The sequence below is a fragment of the Ambystoma mexicanum genome, chromosome 1p, assembly GCF_040938575.1.
Source record: "Ambystoma mexicanum isolate Mex_15411 chromosome 1p, UKY_AmexF1_1, whole genome shotgun sequence".
Classification (NCBI taxonomy): domain Eukaryota; kingdom Metazoa; phylum Chordata; class Amphibia; order Caudata; family Ambystomatidae; genus Ambystoma; species Ambystoma mexicanum.
The window spans coordinates 1,063,598,970-1,063,625,586 of record NC_090921.1 but is presented as its reverse complement, the minus strand read 5'-3'; positions in this window follow the sequence as shown (position 1 = coordinate 1,063,625,586).

The window sequence follows — 26,617 nt, the reverse complement described above, 5'->3', positions numbered from 1 at the left end:
AGATTAATCTAGCATCAGTAACCTCTGTCCCCGTGCAACTACCTCCAGAGTACCAAGACTTTCAGGACGTCTTCCAAAAGGAACAGGCCAACACGTTACCTCCCCACAGATCGTACGATTGCCAAATCGATCTGGTGCCCGGTGCACAACCCCCTTGTAGCAGGATTTACGCCCTTACTGAACCAGAAAATCTGCATTTCAGACAATATTTAGATCAATACCTCGCCAATGGTTTCATTCGCCCGTCAAAGTCCCCGGCATCCTCAGCTTTGTTCTTCGTGCCTAAAAAAGAAGGCGACCTTAGAACTTGTATCGATTACCGTGCATTGAACCAGATAACTGTTAAATATCGTTACCCACTGTCTCTGATCCCTGAACTCCTTGACCAGGTGAAGGACGCTTGCGTATACACCAAGTTAGATTTCCGGGGGGCTTATCATCTGGTACGAGTAAAAGAAGGCGACGAATGGAAAACGGCCTTCCGTACAAAATATGGACTATTCGAATACCAGGTGATGCCTTTCGGGTTGTGCAACGCGCCTGCAGCCTTCCAATTCTTCATGAATGATGTCCTTCGGGAACTCATCGATGTCTGTGTTGTCGTGTATATTGATGACATTCTTGTGTACTCCTCTTCGGAATCTGATCACAGAAAGCATGTCAGGGCCGTCCTAGAGAAACTGCGCCAGCACAAACTGTTTGCCAAGCTGGAAAAATGTGTTTTACATACCACCGAGGTTGAGTTTCTCGGATTCATCCTGACACCTAAAGGGATCCGAATGGATTCACGCAAAGTGGATGCCATCCTCAAATGGCCATCACCTAGTTCGGTGAAAGGTGTCCAAAGCATGCTTGGTTTTGCCAACTTTTATCGCAGGTTTATCCCGGAGTTTTCACGTGTGGTGCAACCCATCACTGCACTCTTGCGAAAAAATAAACGTTTTGAATGGACCGAGGAAGCCGAACATGCCTTTCAGGAGTTGAAAGCTAAGTTCACGTCCGCACCTATTTTGAAGCACCCGCGTCCCGATCTCCCATATATAGTTGAAACCGATGCGTCCAGCTTAGCCATGGGAGCTGTCCTGTCTCAGAGAGACCCTGAAACCAACCAACTGCACCCCGTAGCATTTTGGTCCAGAAAGTTCTCGCCGCCGGAGATAAATTATGCGATCACCGATAAGGAACTATTAGCCATTAAGTCCGCCTTTAAGGCTTGGCGGCATTATCTCCTCGGCGCCAGGCATACCATCACCGTGATCACTGATCACCGAAATTTACAATATTTAAAAACTGCCAAGGCTCAATCGTCTCGACAGCTCCGATGGGCTTTGTTCTTTGCTGAGTTCGATTTTGTAATCACCTACCGCCCCGGCTATAAGAATGGTAAGGCGGATGCTTTATCCCGAATTGGAATGGAAGAAATAGACACAAACTCAGAACCTGTGCCGATAATTCCCGAACAAAGAATTTTGCGGATAACCGCTTTACAAACCCTTGAAGACATTCAAGCACGAGTGAAACAATTCCTGGACTCTTCAGCCTTGCAGGATTGGATCAAAAGGGGGTCTAACTTTTCAGTCAAGGATGGCTTACCTTACTTCCAAGGATGCTTATTTTTGCCAGAAAAGGAATTGCAAGAACTGGTTATTTCCCGTCATCATGATACCCTGATGGAAGGACATCCTGGCATTGCCAAAACAGAGGAAAAGGTTAAACGACAATTCTGGTGGCCTTCCTGGCGAAAGGATATTAAATCTTTCGTGATGTCCTGTGGAGTTTGTGCCCAAAACAAAGGTCAAAAGATAAGACCCGCCGGTCTTTTTCAGCCCTTAGACATTCCACCAGCACCTTGGCACACCCTGTCACTAGATTTTATCACGGACCTGCCCTCTTCTAATGGTTAAAATACTATTCTGGTCGTGGTGGATTTATTTTCCAAAATGGCCCACTTTATTCCGTTGAAAGGATTACCTTCAGCCTTTGTTCTTGCCAAGGAACTCCTCGAAAATATCATCCGTTTGCATGGATTCCCATCCATACTAGTCTCCGATCGGGGAAGCCAGTTTATTTCTCATTTTTGGAAAAAGTGTTGTCAACTGTCACAAATCGACATAAGACTCTCGACCAGCCACCACCCACAGACCGATGGTCAGACGGAGAGAACGAACCAGACCCTTGAACAATATCTACGATGTATGTTGCACCAATCGGAAGGTAATTGGAAGGACATTTTATGGGTGGCTGAATATGCATACAATAACTCGATACACTCTGGAACTGGTCAGAGCCCCTTTTATACCCTATATGGACATCACCCTCGTACTTCAGACTTGGACTCACCTCTGAGCCTTGAAATGCCTGCAGTGAACCATTTGCATTCTACGATTACTCAAGCCTTCAAGGATGCAACTGCACATTTGCAACTTGCGAAAGGGAAATACAAAAAGAATGCGGATCTGCATCGAAGAGAGGCGCCTCCATACCAAATAGGGGATCAAGTATGGTTGGCTATCAAACACCTATCACTCAAGGGGCCTCAAACTTTTAATCCAAGGTATTTAGGCTCTTACTCGATCAAAGCTATAATCAACCCAGTGGCAGTCAAGCTCGATCTACCAGCTAACATGCGGATTCACCCCGTTTTTCATGTGTCACTTTTGAAACCAGTGCACCCAGGAACCAGATTAACAAAGCCACCAGAACCGATTCAGATAGATGGGGAGCCTGAATTCGAGGTGAAGAAAATTTTGGATTCTAAGATCTCAAAATCAAAACTTTTCTATCTTATTGATTGGAAAGGGTACGGGCCTCAGGAAAGGTCTTGGGAACCCAGTGATCACGTACATGCACCTCGGCTGGTAAAAAGGTTCCATCGGAATTTCCCAAACAAACCGAAACCTCCAGAAGGAACGACCTTGGGAGGGGCCTTGGGGGGGAGTGCTGTCATGATGCCTACCCCCGGAGCACCAGGCCAGGCCCAGCACCCCCGGAAGCAGGCATCATGCCCTCGGGTAAAACCCCAGCGGCCCCTTATAGGGGCTCTTTGGACTCAGTCCTGGCGCCTTTGGCGCCAGGCTCATGTTGGACATCAGTCCTGGCGCCATAGGCGCCAGGCTCATAAAGGGAGGTGTGTTGTGCACTTACCTGATGCAGACCATGCTGCACGCTTCAGGCCTCCCTGAGACCTGAAAGGGACTATTTTTTCATAGGGACTATTTTTTCACTCGGGCGTGGCCAGGGAAGGATACATACCTAGTTGGGGAAGGATACATACCTGGGACTTCTTTTGGAGGCTATTTAAGCCACGCCCAGACAGCAGCTCATGCTTTGCGTTGTTCTGCTTCCTGCAGCTTAACGCTCACCGTGTCTGCTCCTGCTCCTGGACTCCAGCCACGCCTGCCTCGAACCTGGAAGACCTGCAAGGAAGGAAGAGAAGAGAAAGGTGAAAACCAAGGACTATTTCAAACTTGTTACCTGCATCCGGAATCTTCTCGCCAGCATCCCTGAAGAAAGACTTCCATTTAAAAGCATCGCGTTGCTCGCTGCAGCGCTACGCTTCACTCACCTGTCCTCGAGACATCTCCCGGCTCCATCGCGGCTGTCAGCATCGGACGCCACATCTCTGCACCTAGGGGAGAGAGGAAGAAACAAAAGGTGAGCAGAAGGAACACAGAAGGAAAGCCTGATTAACAGCCATAATACTTACCGGCCTTTCTTCCACATTTCGGGTCGGCGCCGCCCCGTTGGCAGGTACCGTACCCCGGCCCCTATGGGGAAAGGACAAGAGACATTTCTGGGGAATGATAAGGACATTTAGAGGGATCGCCCTCATCACTACTCACCTTGGCAGTTTAACCCCTCGACGCATCGCCTTCATTCTGCACCTGAAATAAAGGACAGATCACAGGTTAGAAAGACAACATAAAGGGGGCCTCACTTGAACTTTGAACTTTCATACTTACGGCGCATCGCTCAGGAAAGTCAAGTGGATTTTGCCAGCGCCATTCTGAAAACCAGTGAAGTAACTGGACGAATGCGCGCCCCTGCACCAGAAGCAGGATGGAGAGTTCATCCTTCCAAACCATAAGGTGTGCTTAAACCGGGGTTTGGAGGAAGTTAGAGAGGAACGAAGGGGGAAAGGGGGGAGCTAGCACACTATTCTGCAGACTGTTAATCCCCTTTCTCATCTGCAGAAGGATATTCCTACGGGCCAGGCAAGCACGATTTGGAGGTCCTGTCCAATCGGTGTTCCGAGTCCTGTGCATCACGCTAGAAGAGGCCACAGCAATCCAGACTAGACCAGCGCCCCCGTGGGAACCAGGTGAGCGTTACAGAAACTGACATGCCCTTAAGACAGTCAGTACCAGGAAACATTGTTTTCCGTAGTTTCTTTATCATGTTGCAGCTTTCGCGCAACATGGCACAAGAGGGCACTGTAAGCTAAGTTACTGCTCTCTTCGGGTCTCTAGTCTACTACAAGCCCTAGATACTCTCTTGGGATTGTTATCGAACGGTGCAAGTGAATCACGGACGGGACTGGTGGCAGCGATCGTTTCTTTGTGTTTTTGAGCTCCAAAATGGCCAGACCACGAGGCTCGTTGTACTTCCGCTGACCGTCTTGCCCCCTTCACCTTCCCCAGGTCGAGCCGACCGGGGCCTTCCTTATTTGGGCATGTACTTTCCCGGGAAACACAGATGCTTTCGCTGGCTTCTACAGGCCTTGTGTGTGCCTCCAGGATGTGGGCTGGGATGTATGGTCCCAATACACATCCTGGGTGCCAGAGAGTCTAGGGTGGTGTGAATGCCTGGGACCTCTGTAGTCCGTGATAGGTCCATGTATGGTGTGAGTGTTTTGGGAGCAGATCTCCCTTTGGGTCCCCTCCGTTCTGGCGCAAAGGGAACCGTGGATAAGAGGGGGCTGGAAACACTGCTACCATGTCGAACAAAGGAATACAGGAGCCAAGTATCCTGCAACCACGAGGCTGAACCGAGGAATCGCTGGTGACCCGATGAAGGACTGCTCCTCTGCACTGCTGTCGCTTTGTGAAACCCTTTCTACCTCGGATCGAACGAGAAGGCCTGTACTGGTACTTCGACCCTTGGAATAGTGGGAACAACTATTCTCTGCATCTTCACCATCTCTGGCACGTAAGCCTTCGGAAGTGTCTCTGGGCCACTCAGTAGACTGACCAGCCTACCCAGGAGTCTTTCTCTGTAACCGCCGTCAGGTTGTGTTGTATTACGAGTCCTTGTCACTCTCACACAATTCGTACACTTGGCATTCCCAGGTCTGAAGTGAGTAGTGTACATATGGCTGAAATACACACGGCCGCTCCGTTGCCCTGCTGTGGTAACAAACTGTGCGGGTTCACTGCGTTTGGGACGTCCTCAACTCAACTTCTGCTGCTGCGGAATCTACACGACGACGAGACGTCCCCTGAACCTGCCAGCACTGAAACTGACACGGAGAAGCCTGGGTCTGCTTGCATCGGGGACCGATGAGTAGCATCGCTAGGAACTGGTCGCCCTCATGCAGGAGCCCATAGCTTTTCCCCGCTGTGTCTAACAGCACGCCTTTCCGTACTCGTGCTCTGCTTCTGCCCAAAGTGGAGGCTGCGCTTGAATCTCGGAGCTCTGTTCATCTTCATTTGTTCACCGAACTAAACTGCCTGATTCTCTCGAAGAGACTCCCCTTTTTGCCTGTTGGCACCAGCGTGTGCAGGTACTTTTGAGCACAAGGCTCCACTCTTCGTAGGGCTTGGACTTCCTTTTAGTTAGGTGCCTCTGAAGGCGGACTGGGTCTAATTATTATTCGCACTGCCTGTTTTCCTCCTCATCTAGGTGGTCTACACATTTTGTGCGTCTAACTCGTTAGAGTCGTTTGCATTTGTATATATATTGTATTGGTTTGGTATGTGTTGGTTTACTGGAGTTTTATTGTGATTTCTGGCTACGGTCAATGTTACAAAGGCCTTGTAATAAATGTGTATATATTTTTAATATAACACCTGCTTGGAGTAATTTGTAAGTGTCCTTGCATTGTGTGCTCATTGCGGGCTTTCAGTCACCCTCACCCATCTTGAGACATAGTCTTGACTGCCGCGATCGCTACCCTGATTGGTCTGGCTTGTCCAGAGGTTACCCTGTTCCAAGAAACTAGGCTGGCCTTCTGAACCTCTGCCCCTCCAGGACAGAGTTCAGAAATTCGTCTTAACAGTGCTCTTGATATTCCATTCATTGGTAATTTTTGGCAAGGGGTTCTCCTTTAGCTTTTCATAAAATGTTTCATCATTTAGATAGATTTCTGCCATTTGTATGTAATCTATAGTTTTTAGAAGGACTATCTTGCCTCCTTTTTCCACCTCTTTTACTGTTATTTCGTCATTATTGCTTAAATCATAAATGCCTTTTCCTTCTTTGACATTCAAGTTGTATTATTCCACTTGGTTGGCTTCTTAGATGTATAATTCGTTCTTAGGTCTTGCTGCACTGCAAGTACAAAGATGTCAATTGCATTTTCCATTGATATTTGCGCTGTGAATTTTGATTTTGGTTTTCATTTTGATGCTTCTATTAATCAGATGTCTATATTGAAATCTGACGCAACTGTCTCCATTGTGTGTATATCTTCCGTTTCTCCAATATTAAGTAGATTGGCTGTATTGTCTGTATCTAACACTGTCAGTTCTAGTGGTTGTGGCTTTTCAATATGTGGTTTGTTCGGTTTTGTTGCTGAGGCAAAGAATTTTTTCAATTTTAAAATTCTACTGAATTTGAAGAGATCTCAGTTGATTTGAAAGAAATTTGACTGATTCTTTGGGCTAAAGGATAATCCTTTGTTCAGTGTCATTACCAATTTTTTAGGTAGATCTGCGTTATTAGGTTGAGTACTATATATACATACCCGCTCTGGACTGGCAATGGGAGAAGTCCTCTTGTATTTAGTCCAGTGACCAATCGCTCCTTCTGTTTGCAGAAATAGGACATTAGACCCCTCTCTGAGTAGAGCTCAGAGAGGGGCAGAGTCCTTATCTAGCTGGTAGGTCATTAGAAATGACACGCAATTAGTGCATCCATCCAACCGATCACACTTCTCCCACACCAGCCCCTCCCAGCACCGCTTTCATGATGGACCAATTAACCCTTTTAAATGCTTTCTTGGAATTGAGGGAAAGAACCTGGGCCCACCCCGCCTGACCTCGACAGAAGTGTTTTCCTGAGATTGTCTGCCCCTTTCGTGTTTTCACTAAACTAGATTGATCCGGACAGACCAATTTGGGGGAGGACTATCTCTAGTCTTGACACCTCAACTCGTACGAAGACCTTGGCATCAACATTCAGAAGAGATATCGGTCTATTGGACATGCAGTGTGTCCATTCCTTGCCTTCCTTCCGGGTAGTTACCAGGGTGCTCATAAAGGATGGGTGTATATCTCTCACTGAATTTATGCTTTTAAACACCTTATCCAGGGGCGCAGCCAAGATGCAAGACGTCAACAAACATTTTATAAAATGCTGAGGTGAAGCTGTCCACATCCCTGACTTCATACGGAGGATAGCCTGCTTTACTTCGCACACGGTAATATCAGTCTCCAGGCTTTCCTTGTCTTCGGACAATAGAGATGGCAAGCTGATGGCCACAAGTAATCTTCCAACTCCAACTTTGATGCAGCATCATCAGTATGATATAGAGCCTCATAAAACTCAGCAAATATGTGGAGAATCTCCCATGGTTCTGACCGCATACTTCCAGGCCCATCGCTCATTTGCTCCACTCGCCTATCATTTCTATCACCTCACAGCCTACAAGCCAACAAAGTTCCCACCCTCTCGCCTTTTCTATAATATTTCTGTTTAATAAACTTTATCATCCAGTTAACCTCCTGGGGAGCAAAGAGTGCAGCTCCTCCCTCTTCTCCCTGTTGGATTGCAGGGATGCATTCAAATCCCCCTGATTATTGTTCCGGCTGGCCCTCAGCTAAGTTATATCCCCCTTCAACAGTGTTTCCTTCTTTTTTCCTACCGCCTTCCGCAATGAAGAGCCCTCTAAAGGTGACCTTTGCTGCCTCCCAAACATGTTGCTGATATACTTGCCCAGTATCATTTGTCTCAAAGAAGCATTCAATTTCTTTTGCTATAAATTCGCTAAAGAAGAAGGGTATCATGACAGCGCCACCTCGTGTTGCCTTTCCTTCCCTCACACAATTTCAGTACCATTATGACCATGTTGTGGTTCGACAACGCTATTGTCTCGACCACCACCGCCTCTAAGTAGCCCTGATATTCTTTTGGCATGAGGAGAAGTTCTATCCTAATAAACATATTGCGTGGAGGGGAGAAGGAAGGTGTATGCACCCGACTGGGCGTAGTGAATCCTCAATGAATCCAAGAAGAGAAGGATAGGACAACTATGGCACACCCTAGTAAGGAGAAATATTTGTAAATGGTAAGAGTCAACTTGGATACTAGGTGTTTGGAAAATTTGCTAATCAAGTATGAGGTGCAGAAGAGAGAGGGGCAACCTTGACACCTTGGTTGCACAGTACAATGAAGAGAATCTATTTACACCAACAATGTTTGTTCAACAACATTTCTAAATAACTCATTTTAGATCTGGATATGTATCACAATAACCCATGACATACAAGGATTACATATGTGGCAGAACGTTTGACATTTTAAATGTACAGAGTATACACTAACCCATAAGAGGACAACCTGTCCCTCATTAATATGTATAGAGACTGATGGTAAATTCACTAGGTTAATAGTATCTTCTCTGCTGTGATCGAATGAGGAAATATATAGAAAAAATATATAGAATAACTACTGATAGTGGATTCACTGAAATTCTAATATGACAAGGTAAGAAACTGTGCAACTATTTAAAGAGTCTAACCTTGTGTTTTTTATGAAGGAGGTTCTTCAAGAGAACGAGGGTGGTCCGGGACGGGAACCCCAGTCCCCCATCCAAACAAGACAGCGGGTCTTCGATGGTAAGTCCTTATCTGTAGAAATAGAATAGACATCGAAGACGTCTATTTAGACCGTTGTAAGTGACATAGTGAGGATAAAATAAGTTAAGACAGTAATGAGTCACTTACAGCGGTATCGCGGTTGACCAGTATCAAGGTAGCTGAGGGGGAGTGGTAGTCATAAACCGCAAGTGGTCTGGAGGTTACTCAGGACTGGAGCGCTGAGAAAAAGTGGACAGAAAAACGAAGGTAGAGTCTCAGTAATGGACAGAGGAAGTGAACAGAGTGTTCACAGGCTTTGTTCTGAAATAGAATCCTGGGTCGAGCCAGTATAGGAAGACTAACATTCTTACCTAGTGTATGTCAGTGTGGCACACATGGAGACCAGCTGCCGGAGGGTTGCTCGACTCCATGTCAAGTACCGCCACTGTTTATAAAGTAATTAGTAGTGTGACGTAATCACGCGCTTGCGTGTGGTACGTCATACTGTACGCTGAGCTCCAGGCTCAGATGGATGAAAATTAGACAAGATGGAATCTAATTAGCCTCCTATGGGAAGATGCTCGACAGGGGCAGGTAGGGCTATAAGAACTTAAACAGTCGAGTGAAAAAAAGAAGAACGGACCGCGGCGTGTTTACAATGTGACGTCATCACGCATGCGCGTGCATGACGCCACATGTAAACAAACCTAGTGTCGGGGTGAAGGAAATATGACAATATGACCTCTAGGGGAATGGCAATGTCCAATATGTGCATGACCCTTGATGGTTGGAACTAATATCATTCATCTGAAGGTAAGGGCTCATGATGACTAAGCTTATAAAAATCATGTGGAGCAACGTCCACGCATTTAAAGTGTCATGAATAGTGTAGAACTAGAAAAGCGTTAGAGTTAGTGAGATGTTCTAGGCAGGACCGGGAGGCTGAAGGACCATGGGAGGGCCAAGGAGCTTACTATGGTAATTACGACTGCCTGACTGGAAAAAATTGATGGATGTTGATTATACATCGACCTATGTATACTATAGGGGTCAGAAGACAAAATAAAATGGCAGACTGTGATTTATTCTGATTATAGTCCTGCATGTGAGATCTGAGTTTTAGGGTCCAAAGTGGTTGAAGACCTTATCAATAGTTGTAGTAGTAAACATAGTTGATATTAATGGTTAGGTACATTCTTGTTATGCAACCAACCAATGCCATTCTGCCCACACGTCTGGTTCACAGTCTAGTGAAGGGAGTATCAATTGTACAGGTTGTACATTTCCGAGATAGAGTCAACGGAATGACTGGATATGTATAAACTTTGAAAACATTTTTACATTTCTATCCAACTGTCTAAGTTAAATGGTTCACAGTCTTATGATGTGGTTATGATAATTCTGACCAACAATCCTATCAAATGTTTTTAAAGAGACATTGATGAAGATGAACGGAAAGAGAAAATTTAACGTAGGTATTCTTTAAATGAATGGACCTAAATAGTAGTCTTCATTCAGACCGAGTGGGGTCATTGCATCTAGTCTATGAATCCAGTACAATTCTTTTTGTGCCAAAAGTTTGGGTAGGTCACCTCCTCGTTGGAGGGGGTGTAATACTTCCAGTATTGCAAATCTCATTTGCGAGATGTTATGCTTATTGTCTCTAAAGTGCCGGAATACAGGTGACTTCACATTTTTTGTTCGAATCTGGGACTTATGTTCAGTCCATCTTTCTTTGGCTTTTCTACTGGTTTTCCCCACATAATATTTCCCACAAGGGCATCTAATGGTGTAGATGACATTTTTGGAGTCACCGGTTGCAAAGTATTTTAGGAAAATCTTTTTACCATTGTTCGGATGTCTGATGTGATTGCCTTTGATGATGTTCGAGCAGTGCTGACAATTTAGGCACGGAAAAGGCCATTTCTTGACTTCGTCAATGTCCTTCGAGTGGATATTTTAGGTCTTTCAGCTTTGATTAGCATGTCTCTGAAATTCCGTCCTCTTTTGTACGCTAACATTGGGGGGGCTGGAAAGAGTCGGTTGAGATTAGGATCCGATTTAATAAGATCCCAGTTCTTAGTGATAATTTTTTTGACTTGAAAGCTCTGGGCAGAGTACTTCAGTATGTAGATGAGGTTTGACTGAGTTTGTTTCGGTTGTTTGTTAAGTAATAAGTCACGGGGGTGTGCTTCTGTCCTGGAAATAGCTTGAGCCACTACTTCTTCCGGGAATCCTCTTTCTAGAAATCTTGATCGCACATTATCAAATTCTGTCTGAAGTTTTTCTATATTGGAGGTTATCCGTTTAGCCCGTAGTAGTTGGCTATACGGTAGGTTTTCTTTTAAATGTCTCGGGTGGAAACTGTTGAAATGGAGGGAGCTGTTAACATCAGTTGGTTTTCTGTACATTAGTGTTGTTAATTCCATGTTTTTCCATTCTACTGTTACATCCAGAAAGTTCACCTGTGGTGTGCCGATTTCCATAGTAAATTTGATTCGTGGGTTGCATTGGTTTATATATTGCCAAAAATCTGTCAGTTCTTGATGTGTACCATTCCAAATGCCAAATACATCGTCAATATATCTTAGCCAGCAGTGTATTCTGTGTTTCCAATGTGGGTGATCCAAGACAGGTTTTCTCAAAGTAAAACATAAAGATGTTTGCGTAAGACGGAGCCACAGCCGAACCCATAGAGGTACCCGAGATCTGTAAATAGTACTTATCATTAAATCTGAAGTAATTGTTGTAGAGTATTAGGTTGATAAGTTCAATAGCAAAGGTTTTTTGAACCTGAATTTCATCATGTTGTAAAAGAAACCATTCTAGGGCAGCTATGCCTTCATCATGGGGAATTGAAGTGTATAGACTTGTGACGTCCATAGAGAATATTAGAGGATCCGGAAAGCTGATCTGTAAGTTATTGATTCTCTGGAGAAAATGTGTGGTATCTTTTAGATATGTCGGTATTTTCTGTACCAGAGGTTGCAGCGCTGTATCAAGGTAGACAGCCAGGGGTTGAGGTATACTGTCAGTACCAGCGACAATTGGTCTAAAGGGCGGGTCTTTGGGATCTTTATGAATTTTAGGTAACCCATAGAAAACTGGGATGATTGGGTTAGTTTTAATCAAAAATTCTTCAGTTTTGTCTGAAATCCAATCCATCGTACTAGCCTTTTCAATTGTCTGTTTGATGATGGTGCTGATGTCATTTGTAGGGTCGTTATCTAACAATAAGTAAGTCTGTCTATCGTCCAGTAGTTTAAGACAGCCCGTATTGTATAGATTTGTATCCATGAGTACAAGGGCTCCCCCTTTGTCGGCTTGTTTAATTGTGATAGAAGTGTCGTCGGCAAGCTCTTTAATCAGTTTGAGTTGATGATGCCGAATATTCTGTTGAGTAGAGGTCTCATATTTGATTTTTCTCAGATCACGAGTGGTTTTGGTTTTGAAGAGATTGATGAGTGGATTATTAATTTGCGGATGGAAATTACTCTGGTTCTTCATCTCTAGAAAATCATGTTTTTTGGCTGGGGTTATTTCTGCCAGATTATCAAAAAAGACTTTTAGTTCCATTCTGCGTATCAACTTGAAAAGGTTAACTTCTTCTTCAAACAGGTTAGTTGAGTTTGTGGGGATAAATGATATCCCAAGACTACGCGTATCAGTCTGGGTTTTAGATAGCTGTCTGGAAGAGATATTAATGATCAGGGGTGAGTCTATTTGTTTTTTTGGCGTGGTTTTCTTTTGCCCTCTTCTGGTCGGGCGTCTCCTAAAAAAGGCTGCGCCGGGATTGTTGGAATGGATGTATCTATTATCCTTGGGATTGGAATAGTACTGCCTGTCACTATGAGGGTGTTGGTTGGAGTTGCTGTACTTGTACTGGGTTGTTCTTCTTGTTCCCCACTTGTAATGTCACTGCTGTCAGTATTATTGTCAGGAGATGGTTTCTTAGGGACTCCAGATGGACCAGGTCTTGGTTTATAGTTACTATAGTATTCTTGCCAAGTATATACTATTTCTCTGGCATAGTCTAATGTGTCTCTCCGGAATTTCCGAATCTTTCGTTGCTCAATGTCCCATTTATAGCTATCGAGCTTATTATTGGTGTCTTCCAAGATTGTTTGAAGTTCAGATGCAGTTTTGAGTTTCAAGAGTTGCATAGAGACTTCTTCAATCTCTTGGTTGATGATATGGAGTGATTTTGCGAGTTCCTCTATGGTAAGTAATATCAGATCAAGGGAACATTTGTTTAGGATGTGCTCCCAACGTTTTACAAACTCCTTGTTGTCCTTGCAAAGTGTCGGACGAAGGTACACTCTAAGTCCTCTCGGGATTCTCTTGGCCTTATAGTACTGCGTTAAAGTAGTAGCATGAAGTTTCTGTGAGATCTCTCTCCTAATGTGTCGTTCAAGTCGTTGGATAAGTATTTCTGGATTTTCTCTATTGATTTCCTCAGTACTAGTATCTCTAATTAGAACTAAGATCCTAACGGCTTCTTCATCTGAAAACGCTAAGGTAGTCGCTGCTTTGTCTGTTAAGCTATTGATTTTAGAAAATGACATCTCAAAGATATCGGGGTGCTCAGGTCCAGAAATACTTATCCAACGACTTGAACGACTCATTAGGAGAGAGATCTCACAGAAACTTCATGCTACTACTTTAACGCAGTACTATAAGGCCAAGAGAATCCCGAGAGGACTTAGAGTGTACCTTCGTCCGACACTTTGCAAGGACAACAAGGAGTTTGTAAAACGTTGGGAGCACATCCTAAACAAATGTTCCCTTGATCTGATATTACTTACCATAGAGGAACTCGCAAAATCACTCCATATCATCAACCAAGAGATTGAAGAAGTCTCTATGCAACTCTTGAAACTCAAAACTGCATCTGAACTTCAAACAATCTTGGAAGACACCAATAATAAGCTCGATAGCTATAAACGGGACATTGAGCAAACGAAAGATTCGGAAATTCCGGAGAGACACATTAGACTATGCCAGAGAAATAGTATATACTTGGCAAGAATACTAAAGTAACTATAAACCAAGACCTGGTCCATCTGGAGTCCCTAAGAAACCATCTCCTGACAATAATACTGACAGCAGTGACATTACAAGTGGGGAACAAGAAGAACAACCCAGTACAAGTACAGCAACTCCAACCAACACCCTCATAGTGACAGGCAGTACTATTCCAATCCCAAGGATAATAGATACATCCATTCCAACAATCCCGGCGCAGCCTTTTTTAGGAGAGGGCAAAAGAAGAGGGCAAAAGAAAACCACGCCAAAAAAACAAATAGACTCACCCCTGATCATTAATATCTCTTCCAGACAGCTATCTAAAACCCAGACTGATACGCTTAGTCTTGGGATATCATTTATCCCCACGAACTCAACTAACCTGTTTGAAGAAGAAGTTAACCTTTTCAAGTTGATACGCAGAATGGAACTAAAAGTCTTTTTTGATAATCTGGGAGAAATAACCCCAGCCAAAAAACATGATTTTCTAGAGATGAAGAACCAGAGTAATTTCCATCCGCAAATTAATAATCCACTCATCAATCTCTTCAAAACCAAAACCACTCGTGATCTGAGAAAAATCAAATATGAGACCTCTACTCAACAGAATATTCGGCGTCATCAACTCAAACTGATTAAAGAGCTTGCCGACGACACTTCTATCACAATTAAACAAGCCGACAAAGGGGGAGCCCTTGTACTCATGGATACAAATCTATACAATACGGGCTGTCTTAAACTACTGGACGATAGACAGACTTACTTATTGTTAGATAACGACCCTAAAAATGACATCAGCACCATCATCAAACAGACAATTGAAAAGGCTAGTACGATGGATTGGATTTCAGACAAAACGGAAGAATTTTTGATTAAAACTAACCCAATCATCCCAGTTTTCTATGGGTTACCTAAAATTCATAAAGATCCCAAAGACCCGCCCTTTAGACCAATTGTCGCTGGTACTGACAGTATACTTCAACCCCTGGCTGTCTACCTTGATACAGCGCTGCAACCTCTGGTACAGAAAATACCGACATATCTAAAAGATACCACACATTTTCTCCAGAGAATCAATAACTTACAGATCAGCTTTCCGGATCCTCTAATATTCTCTATGGACATCACACGTCTATACACTTCAATTCCCCATGATAAAGGCATAGCTGCCCTAGAATGGTTTCTTTTACAACATGATGAAATTCAGGTTCAAAAAACCTTTGCTATTGAACTTATCAACCTGATACCCTACAACAATTACTTCAGATTTAATGATAAGTACTATTTACAGATCTCGGGTACCTCTATGGGTTCGGCTGTGGCTCCGTCCTACGCAAACATCTTTATGTTTTACTTTGAGAAAACCTTTGTCTTGGATCACCCACATTGGAAACACAGAATACACTGCTGGCTAAGATATATTGACGATGTATTTGGCATTTGGAACGGTACACATCAAGAACTGACAGATTTTTGGCAATATATAAACCAATGCAACCCACGAATCAAATTTACTATGGAAATCGGCACACCACAGGTGAACTTTCTGGATGTAACAGTAGAATGGAAAAACATGGAATTAACAACACTAATGTACAGAAAACCAACTGATGTTAACAGCTCCCTCCATTTCAACAGTTTCCACCCGAGACATTTAAAAGAAAACCTACCGTATAGCCAACCACTACGGGCTAAACGGATAACCTCCAATATAGAAAAACTTCAGACAGAATTTGATAATATGCGATCAAGATTTCTAGAAAGAGGATTCCCGGAAGAAGTAGTGGCTCAAGCTTTTTCCAGGACAGAAGCACACCCCCGTGACTTATTACTTAACAAACAACCGAAACAAACTCAGTCAAACCTCATCTACACACTGAAGTACTCTGCCCAGAGCTTTCAAGTCAAAAAAATTATCACTAAGAACTGGGATCTTATTAAATCGGATCCTAATCTCAACCGTCTCTTTCCAGCCCCCCCAATGTTAGCGTACAAAAGAGGACGGAATTTCAGAGACATGCTAATCAAAGCTGAAAGACCTAAAATATCCACTCAAAGGACATTAACGAAGTCAAGAAATGGCACTTTTCCGTGCCTAAATTGTCAGCACTGCTCGAACATCATCAAAGGCAATCACATCAGACATCCGAACAATGGTAAAAAGATTTTCCTAAAAAACTTTGCAACCGGTGACTCCAAAAATGTCATCTATACCATTAGATGCCTTTGTGGGAAATATTATGTGGGGAAAACCAGTAGAAAAGCCAAAGAAAGATGGACTGAACATAAGTCCCAGATTCGAACAAAAAATGTGAAGTCACCTGTATTCCGGCACTTTAGAGACAATAAGCATAACATCTCGCAAATGAGATTTGCAATACTGGAAGTATTACACCCCCTCCAACGAGGAGGTGACCTACCCAAACTTTTGGCACAAAAAGAATTGTACTGGATTCATAGACTAGATGCAATGACCCCACTCGGTCTGAATGAAGACTACTATTTAGGTCCATTCATTTAAAGAATACCTACGTTAAATTTTCTCTTTCCGTTCATCTTCATCAATGTCTCTTTAAAAACATTTGATAGGATTGTTGGTCAGAATTATCATAACCACATCATAAGACTGTGAACCATTTAACTTGGACAGTTGGATAGAAATGTAAAAATGTTTTCAAAGTTTATACATATCCAGTCATTCCGTTGACTCTATCTCGGAAATGTACAACCTGTACTATTGATGCTCCCTTCACTAGACTGTGAACCAGACGTGTGGGCAGAATGGCATTGGTTGGTTGCATAACAAGAATGTACCTAACCATTAATATCAACTATGTTTACTACTACAACTATTGATAAGGTCTTCAACCACTTTGGACCCTAAAACTCAGATCTCACATGCAGGACTATAATCAGAATAAATCACAGTCCGCCATTTTATTTTGTCTTCTGACCCCTATAGTATACATAGGTCGATGTATAATCAACATCCATCAATTTTTTCCAGTCAGGCAGTCGTAATGGCCATAGTAAGCTCCTTGGCCCTCCCATGGTCCTTCAGCCTCCAGGTCCTGCCTAGAACATCTCACTAACTGTAACGCTTTTCTAGTTCTACACTATTCATGACACTTTAAATGCGTGGACGTTGCTCCACATGATTTTTATAAGCTTAGTCATCATGAGCCCTTACCTTCAGATGAATGATATTAGTTCCAACCATCAAGGGTCATGCACATATTGGACATTGCCATTCCCCTAGAGGTCATATTGTCATATTTCCTTCACCCCGACACTAGGTTTGTTTACATGTGGCGTCATGCACGCGCATGCGTGATGACGTCACATTGTAAACACGCCGCGGTCCGTTCTTCTTTTTTTCACTCGACTGTTTAAGTTCTTATAGCCCTACCTGCCCCTGTCGAGCATCTTCCCATAGGAGGCTAATTAGATTCCATCTTGTCTAATTTTCATCCATCTGAGCCTGGAGCTCAGCGTACAGTATGACGTACCACACGCAAGCGCGTGATTACGTCACACTACTAATTACTTTATAAACAGTGGCGGTACTTGACATGGAGTCGAGCAACCCTCCTGCAGCTGGTCTCCATGTGTGCCACACTGACATACACTAGGTAAGAATGTTAGTCTTCCTATACTGGCTCGACCCAGGATTCTATTTCAGAACAAAGCCTGTGAACGCTCTGTTCACTTCCTCTCTCCATTACTGAGACTCTACCTTCGTTTTTCTGTCCACTTTTTCTCAGCGCTCCAGCCCTGAGTAACCTCCAGACCACTTGTGGTTTATGACTACCACTCCCCCTCAGCTACCTTGATACTGGTCAACCGCGATACCGCTGTAAGTGACTCATTACTGTCTTAACTTATTTTATCCTCACTATGTCACTTACAACGGTCTAAATAGACGTCTTCGATGTCTATTCTATTTCTACAGATAAGGACTTACCATCGAAGACCCGCTGTCTTGTTTGGATGGGGGCCTGGGGTTCCCGTCCCGGACCACCCTCGTTCTCTTGAAGAACCTCCTTCATAAAAAAACACAAGGTTAGACTCTTTAAATAGTTGCACAGTTTCTTACCTTGTCATATTAGAATTTCAGTGAATCCACTATCAGTAGTTATTCTATATATTTTTTCTATATATTTCCTCATTCGATCACAGCAGAGAAGATACTATTAACCTAGTGAATTTACCATCAGTCTCTATACATATTAATGAGGGACAGGTTGTCCTCTTATGGGTTAGTGTATACTCTGTACATTTAAAATGTCAAACGTTCTGCCACATATGTAATCCTTGTATGTAATGGGTTATTGTGATACATATCCTGATCTAAAATGAGTTATTTAGAAATGTTGTTGAACAAACGTTGTTGGTGTAAATAGATTCCTAATGTACATATTATATATATCTTTTCCTAGAAACCTTTGTTATTGCCCCTGATGAAGAGTGTTGTAGCACTCGAAACGCGTTGGGCCTTCCACAGCTTCAACATCAAGAATAAACAATGAAGAATGGTTCTTGTAACCTTATCTGATTCAAAGTCATTTTTTTGAACAAATTACCTTTCTCTATGTATTACCATTTACAGATCTTCTTGAATTTATTAAGAAACATTACTTGTTAGATAAACCTTATTGTTGGTCTGGTATTCCAGATATTAGATAGTGTGCAGGGGACGTAAGTTCCCGGCTTGGGAACTTATATTCTCTTCCTCAATGAATCCAACCAGAAATGATCCACAATAAAACACAGGAATAACACATTTTCCCTGCACCATTCCCTCTGGGCCCCTTCCCTGTCAGAATTCTAGTCAAGCCTCTATTCAAGTATTATGTTAAAGTCTCTGCCGAGTATCTTGGGACCCTCCTTCCACTGTTCAATCATAGCAAAGACCAAGGATACAAATAAAATTTGACCCATGTTGGGGGCATAAACCTCACCAGTGTGATCCCCGTTCACCCGTTCAGACTTTTAGCATAAGAAATCTCTCCTCAAGCGCCATCCTGACCTGACCTTTCTTTAACATTAAGGATTTTGCCAACAGAATACCCACTCCACCCTTCTTCCTCTCTCCATCTGAGGCCCATAAGGACTGCCCCACAGCCCCACCCATCAAACGGGACTCCTCCCCACCTCAGAAATGAGTCTCCTGCAAAAATAAAATCAAGAAGTGCTCTTCTTTAATTCCCTATGTATGACTGATCATTTGTGTGGTAAGTTAAGAACCTTCACATTCAGTGTCACCAACTTAATGTCACCCATGATCCCAAACTTTAGTGGGCAAGTGTATCAACCATATATCTGCCAAAGACCTCCTTGAGCTTGCTCCCCCACCAATGCCTAGATGAGTGAGATCCTCCTCATCCTGCCCCTCTTCCCTCATGCACTGGATTCCTCATAATAGAAACCAACACAACAGGAACAATTCCATAACTGTGTCCAGTGGAAACAAATTAAAGAGACGCCCAGAGATCATTTGGTAACCAGAATCTCAGGTCACAATTCCCTGTACACTCCTGAAATCCCATAATTCATTCACTCCACCCATCCCTGGACATTTCCCTAATATTCACCATGCCTCCCCACCCCATAAAACAAACCCCCCATCAACAATGTCAGGCATCGCCAACTCCTTCTCTGGTCCTATGACGCCTTCTTGAGATGAAAAACTTCAAAATGTCCTCGCTCCAGTCACTTTTTTCCAGGAATACTGGCTGGGAAAAGGCCTGCTTACATTTCTCCCTCATCTGCAGCTATCCCTCAACACCATCCCTGCAGCTCATGAAGGAGCTGTTCGGCCATATGCCCCTCCTTTATCTCCTATGCTTCTCCCTGCACTTGGTACCTCCACCTATACTAAATACCCTCGGCTAGGAGCCAAGATATCAGCGGTCTACACAGTCATCTCAGGTCCAGGGTGTATGCCAAATGGCCTTGAAACAACTTAATCAAGGCTCCCTCCCATTCAAAAGTGTCCGCAGTCTGTGCTTTCTTTAGGATGGCCTCAATGTCTGAAAACGGTGGCATTTTGACACAACCAATCTGGGCCCTGAGCTAGAGCCCTGGCCCGATGGATACTATCAAACACAACCATCCTGGGGTCCTCAGGGCCCAATAAGTCTGTAATGATGTCGGACACCCAATTTTCTAGATCCATACACGTTTCTCCATCTTTCTGCAGGAGGCCCCATACACGTATGTTATTTCTGCGCCCTGTGTTCTCCATGACATCCAGCTTGTTGCGCACCTCCTTCTCACCACGTTCAAGCTCCTTCAGTCTTGTTTCCATTTTAGCTTCAAGAATCTCAGAAGAGAGCACTTCGTTTTCCAAGGCCTCCACCCTGTCTTCTACCTTCTCAACTCTCTCCTTGATAGCTGATAGGTCCGTATTTACTTCTGCCCTGAAGAGAGGAGTCCCACTCCATGCTTCCCAAGAGCAGGAGTACTGGGCGATCGCGGTCCGGCCGCCTGCTCAACTTTGGTAGCACAGGATTTCCCTAAACCCAGCAGAGCTTCCAGAGGCGCAGACCAGTTTGGCTCACAAGACCGCTCCATGTGACAGTCAGTCCTCACCAGGAGAGGTTGCTCTGCCTCTACTATCCCTATTGGCATTGCAGAACATCCAAAGCCCACAAAGACTTCAGCATGCCCTGGAGCAGAGAGCCACTCCAGCAGGCCTCCTCCAGGCGGCAGCAAAATCGCTGCACCAGGCTTCACACTCACAGGCCATCCAAATCTTCCTCTGTGAGGATCCCCCAGGGACACTCCAGTCTTTAGCTCTGCTGCCCGTCTGCGCATGGTTCGTGGTGAAGGCTCTTATTACAAGTCAGAGCGAGAGTGAGCTGCTTACACAGCCATTTTGTCCCCACCCGACAGTGGACTCCTCAATTTAATTTTAATATGACAAGACCCGCAGCCATGGGACTTTCCTAAATAGCTTATACTTGTAAAATATGAATGGTAGCATGTAAGGGTCAATGGCAGATGCTTCCAAAGTCGTTTTGTGCAGTTGGCCACCAATGCCTGCAGAACCACATATATGTATTCATCAAAAGAATTGTACCACTCTACGTTCTTCAGACTCATAGCATTTGTTTTTGGCTTCTCCATGTGCCTCAAAGCAATACCTATGAGCTAAAGGGTTTATGGTCTTTACATCAATGCATCGAAACACAAATGCATCGATGAAAATCCATTAAATGGAAATGCATCGAAATGCCATATTTTACATGTAAAAGTACAGATCCATCGAAACTCGTCCATCGAATTTAGGATGGACAAGTTTCAATGGATATGTGCTTTTAAATGCATTTGGAAGACAGTCACAGAGTCTGCTTTTTTGCATACTCTGATTTGTAGTCCTGGTTTTATAATAGGAAAACAACAACTACAAGTCCCAAAACACAAAGATAAAAGCAGGACTGGATGAACAACTCCCAGATGAAATGGGAGGTTGTTACTAGAATGACAGAGGTGGTCATTTTTGTAATGAAGTACAGTAAAACGAATTAATAAAAGGCATGTGTAGAAATATTATGCCTGTTTTATATTCAACTCCATAGAGCCAGGACAGCAAATTGGATTGCTGTTTCTGCCACTCTCCTCCAGTGGCTATACAGATCCACATATTTATACCAGCAGGATATTTTTCTGATGGGGCAAATGCAGGTAAAAGCAGCTAAAAGCAGGACGATTCCGTTGGAACCCATAATATATGCGACCTGCGAAGCGTAAATGGCTGGCGGAATTTATACAATTTGCACTGTGAAGTGCAAAAAGAAGGTGTAAAGGCTCTCCCGCCTGCTTTTAATCCTTCATTTTGCCCTTGGTAGTGCTAATAAAAAAAAATGCAGAGAGATGACCAATGTGTGTGTAAGTGCAAATGTAACAGGTATTCTCTGTGCAATTTTCTAGGTCATTGAGTCAGAAAATCCAGAGTCTTTTATGAGGAGGGGTGAGATGGGAGGATGTGTTCTGAATTTGCAAGCACACAAACATCCCCCATTCCATTTGGGAGATAGTACTCCAGTCTTGGGTTCACCTTGCATCCTGGGGCTTGTAGTCCTAGATTTATAATGGGTAATTCCAGGACAACAAACCCCTGAATGCAAAGGAAAAAAACAGACCTGGGTACATCTCCCAAATGGAATGGGGCATGTTGGCTTGTTTGCAGTTGACGGGGACTAAAATATTGGTCTAACTTTGTTTATTATCTGGCTCATTTTGAACTAGATAGGGGTTTCTATCACTATGAATGGGTACTAGAAGGCTCACCACTCTAAATACCCCCATGTAAGGTAGATGTCTTCCTTGTCTGCCTGCTGCTTTTGAAAATGTATTCTCTTCTTATGGCGAATTTGTATGTACCATTCCCTGGGAGTCGCTGTCCTTTTCCTCCCATCCTCTTCAGTATCTTTTCAGTAGGTGTACCACCGGAAGTACAGTGGGATGCACAGACACAGAGGGCTCACTGCCACTGTCACCATACTTCCCCCTCCCCCCAATCTCAGTCAGAACCTCGTTTCACTCCTGTGGTCATGAGGAGATGGACACGGTGGGGGTCACTGGAAGTGTAAGGGTCACTTTGTCTTGTGCAGGAGGTGTTGAGTAATCAAGTTGCCCCGTTGTAAACATTGAGGAACAGCTTGTTACATCGGATGTTGCATACATGCTCCATGCCATCCGTTTCTGTTTTTTCTTTGTATGCTGGTACTTGTAATTTTGCTTTTCCCATTTTGTATCCTTGAGTACAATTCCACGAACTGAAAGAAAACAAACAGGACTAGACAATAATTCCCAGGAGATTATAGTCAGTGGCTGTGAGCGAGTCATTTTACTACTGGTAGGCAGGAGAGAAACCAAGAGACCGTCTGGTAAGACACAAACAAAAGTGGCATATTATAAGAGTGAGGATAAGAACATACAAAATTGTTTGGAGACAGGTAGGAAATCATGCAGCACTTTGGCATGCATGGATGTGGAAGAATGGCATTGTGTTGTGAAGCCTTATTGGAAAGTCCTGCTTTAGCATTTGCAACTGTACTACCTTATGCTGCTGAATGGCTAGTGTCACCGTAATGCTAATGTCGCTAATTGCACGAGAGCTCTTAACCTGTTACCTGTCAGGCTTATGCTGTTTTTTAGTCCTGCATCGAACATTTTCATATAGGTTTCATATAAATGAATGGCTACAAGATCCAGACCAGAATGCATTTCTGAACCTGAGAGCTCTGTGTAATGTTTGTTGTACCATATGGTCCTGGAGCGACCACTGAGAGACTGAGAAAGCAATCCATGAATTTCATTTTATGTGTCAAATACTAGATCAGCGAGTTAGGAGCACGCTGATGAGGATAACCTGGCATCCTTCTGTGGTCAATACCTTGAGGGCCATTTAATTGGATAATCTTAACCTCTGTGGATCACAGTGCAGCAAAGATAGCACTGGCAGGTGAATGACCCTTGCTAGGAAGTCTAGACCGACCTTGTCATCAGCTGGTGTAATAGTGAGTCCGCAGGAGACAGTCTCTCAACGGGTAGGATCATGCTGACACCAAAAGATAATAAGTTGTTTCCAAGAAGTCAGCTCACTTTCGACCTCTACTCTAAGGGGCAATGCCTGGGCACATTTATTTCACCATGATCTAAAATATCAGGATATTGAATAATCCAATATTATCAGAATGTCAGGTCTTGTAGGCAATTTGAACTATTCAAAACATTATAAGTGGTTTGGGCAAGATGTTTCAGGTGGCTCGGATGAAAATTGCATCAATAGGGCATGCTTCCTTCCCTTATAGCAGGCAGAGACAGAAGCAGGATGTTGCTAATGCAGTTTAGAGAACAGTTTTTATTGAAGTAGAAGTAGAGCATTAACAGGATTTAATTGAGAGAGAAGTGGAAATGTAGAATAGGATTTCGTCAAGGTTGAAATAGACAGTTGATAAAGTATAGGATATCGTTCTGTCAATACTGCTTACTACTACATTCAAATAAATACTTTTTTGCAAGTAATCTAGTTTCTAGAATTTACATACGAAATATTTTCATATGTGTTTATTGATTAGTGTGAAATAGTAGTGGATAGCTGCCCATCGGAAATACAGTATGTTTTGTGTGCAGATGTACACAACTTGTTTACTTCCAATTTACATGATAGACTTTTGCTTGCAGCTTATTTTCACTCACACCACCAATATCATTGTATCATTGAATAAACTGAATGAAATATTTAAATATTTTTTTATTTTTTAACTGTGCTGAGCAGACCATTCCTACCAAGATGTGTCATACACATTCCTAGTAACCACCTTGTGTGAGATACACGCATGTGACATTTCTAATCAGAGTGAGGATAGAAAATATCCCAAAATTAATTAGAGGCATACAGGACAGCGCATTTAGTATCTGTAAGTAGGAGCACCACCGTGTTGCGGTATACAAAATACTTCTAGGCTGTATAGAAAATGTCAGGATTGGATATAGGAAAGCGCCTACAGTGGCTGTACCGACGTGCATAACTTTTGTGTAGCAAGAGATAATTCGTATTACAGAGAGTTTGTTGTATAATTCTTTAGAGGCAGGAGGAGATTCCGATGAATGGCTTAGTTCACTATCTGTTACTGTCAACACATAATACTGGTTGCGTACACAAAAAAAAGTCAAATGCATTGGCTGTAAATAACTCCACCCTCTTTTTGTGGTCATCCTGGCACCATCTCACCTCCTGAAACCCTTTGATTTAGGCCAATGGACTGCACACATTTTTCATTTTCTTTTCAGGGGTCCACACTCAACCTTCCATGTTTTCTACTCCTCATTTCATCATGAAGAATCCCTTGCAGCATGGCAGTATCACTCTGATACTGAAGACCTGGCACTGTGTACACCATTTAGGCCAGAATGACAGCTGAAAAAAGTCTGAATTGTTGATTTGGCTGATTTTTGGCTGTTTGAAAATTCTGAAAGGCCAAAAAGTTCGACCAGATCACGCATTCGGTGCAGCCATCCCAGAAAAAAAATAAAAAATAAAAAGGGCTGCGGGGTGTCCCCCGCGACCCTGCTCTCCATACTGTGAGCAGGGGTTGCAGGGGTGTCCCCCGCAGCTTTCCCACAGTCCCCCAACCAACAAAAAAAAGGCTGTGGGGAGCAGCAGGCAGGTAGCGGCTGCCGTCCCCTGGCCACATGGGAAGGGAGTGATGATACTGTCAGATTCATCACAGTATTCAGTGGCAGTACTGAGCGTATCATATTATTCTGGTGAGGCAAAAGACTTCTAGCTTGTACAGGACATTTTCTTATTATTATTAGCTGTCCCACGGTGATGCGTCTTAGAACTACTTGGGAGAGACTCCCAGTAGCCACATTGCATGACATAACTACAAGTAACATCTCTTCTCAGTGCAGGAATAAGAACATCACAGAATTGATCAAAGGGAGGGATGCGATAACATTCAGTGACTGCAAATCTGTGTGACATCATTTAGTAGCCATAGAAGGTATGTGTTGCTTGTGTAGAAAAAGACGTATCATTCTTGGTAGGCATGATGAAATGATATTCTGCTGTTGAGTGTGAATGCAGCATTTTACTACTAGTTTAGAGTAGCGAATGCCAGTGACCACCTTGCATGAGAAAAATGCATGCACTATTTCCAGTCACACGGGGGAGATGAGCATTACAGAAGTGATAGGAGGCCAGCAGTAGATTGGCTTCAGGGGCTGTAAATCAGTACACCAGCTCTTGGCAACCAGTGAAAATACGTGTTGCATGTATAGAGAAAATCTCACAGTTCATTAAGGTTAGTAGAGTCAGGGACGTCATTTCATCAAAATGCCAGGGGTAGCGGAAGTGACATCACACGACCCTTGATCCCCTGATGACATCACTAGAAGCAATGTCATTTGACCCCACCCCAAAGAGATATCGTGGGAAGCGATGGAACACAACCTTTCACCCGTTGACAAAACAGGAAGTGGCATCCCATAGCATTCTACAGTAGGAAAAATATGGTTACGATATGACTATATCACTGTGATGTACATTTCATACCTGAATGGATCGCCATATGTATCATTAAGATCAGTGCGTATAGGCCCATATTACCAAATTACTGTGATTGCAAGCAGACGTCCATGACCAAATGATAATGATGTGTTATTATATAGCACTTACGCTTAAGCGCTTTACATAGAAGACATATACACCCACTATCACCCAACCTGTGTTGGTACCCATTTATCAACCTCAGAAGGATGAAAGGCTTAGTTGAAGCGTTTGAGAACAGACTAAATCAGTGACTGAAGTGTGCCTGAAATAAACCTTTATAGAGTCTAGCAATTATTGTATAGAATTCCAGAAAGACACATTTTTTGCCAGTCCTATTCTTTCTTATTTAGGTTCAGTGCTGAAAGTGTTAGACTTGTGGCCCTCATTTTCTTATTTTTCTTCTTATTAAACGGGCCTGAACAAGAAATCTAGCCACTCCAGAATTAAAGAGTGACATGGTGCTGGCCACAGCCCAGGAACTTGCATTGGAAAAACATTTATTTTTTTTTTTAGAGGTTGCATGGTAGAGCACAGAGGTCGCAAGGGAGACCTCAGAGGTCGCAAGGGA